The sequence below is a fragment of the Theobroma cacao genome, chromosome 6, assembly GCF_053813885.1.
Source record: "Theobroma cacao isolate CCN51 chromosome 6, ASM5381388v1, whole genome shotgun sequence".
Classification (NCBI taxonomy): Eukaryota; Viridiplantae; Streptophyta; class Magnoliopsida; order Malvales; family Malvaceae; genus Theobroma; species Theobroma cacao.
The window spans coordinates 4,502,328-4,503,652 of NC_142644.1; positions in this window are offsets into that span (position 1 = coordinate 4,502,328).

Below are 1,325 nucleotides of genomic sequence, written 5' to 3' on the forward strand. Positions count from 1 at the left end.
AGTTTTTTTAGTGTTACAGGGATGGGATGTATAACTGTCTTTTTCTAGTGGGAGAAAGGGTACACGTGGCATTTGCGTAAACTCCAACCAACAGTCAAGTCAAGTCAACACAAACTCTTGGCACTGCTTGGCTGGAGGAGAAAAACATGCTGATAAAAGAAAATGTAGTTTTCTTTTGAAAAAAAAAAAAAAAAAAAGAATGGAAATAACTGGTTAATAACGGGTAATTTTTTAAAAAAAAGTACGAAAAATTAAAAAAAAAACATATATTTCCTATAAAAACAATGAAGGCTCATATAAATCCCTTGACTTTTGTACTTTAATTAGTTTTACATAGTATTTTTAGTTAATTTATCTTAGAGACACCAACCAGCAAAATATTTGTTATTTGTAAATACTTGAATTCGAGTTTTATTTTTTTGATAAAGTACTCAAATCGTATAAATATTTAATTAATTTTTTAATTTTTATCTAAATGCTTACTTGAATACTCTAGATAATACCAGTTAAGTATCCGATTAAAATAAATTTTGATATATATTATTTATAAATTAAAGTTAGTTTATAAAAAATAAATTAAAATTTAAAATCATAATTAAAATAATTAATTAATTTTAGTAAATATTAGCTTACTTACAAAAAATATATAAATAAAAAATAATATATATTAATTTAATATTAAAAATTATTATTTATAATCTATTCTTGTAGTAAGTACCCAATAACCATTGCTCAAACCTTATCCATACTCAATTATAGAATATTTTAATCTTACATGAGTAATGCAATATATTTGTTTATAAAGTTTTTTAAAAACAAAAAGCAAAATATTTATCAATATCTCTAGTCCATCTTTTAAAATTGTTCTTGATAAAGAAATATATATATATATATGAAATCTTAATTATTTTACTTTATTTAAAAATTGAGTTCAAATTTTTTTTCTTTTTCGAATAAAAAAATTCTTATAAAGAATAAAAGATGGGAGAAGAATGGATTGCTTGGGTTGGAACCATATCTATAAGAAAAAGTAACGCATTTATCGCATCTCATCAGTCATCACGCCATCACATATTGAGATCACAACCCTTTTTTAATTCCACTTTTCAAATTAGTGAGAGCAGCTTTTCTCTTAGGATCAAATAAAGATCCCTTAGAAATGGAGAACTAGAAAAAAAAAAAAAAAAAAAAAAAAAGAGATAAAGATTCCTGTTTTGGCGAGGCCGAGCTTAAAGAAAGGAATAAAGATCCCTCGGCCCCATGCTGTTTTTCCTTGTTGCTGTCACATGCACGAAGAAGAATAAGATACTAAAGCCTGAAAGCTG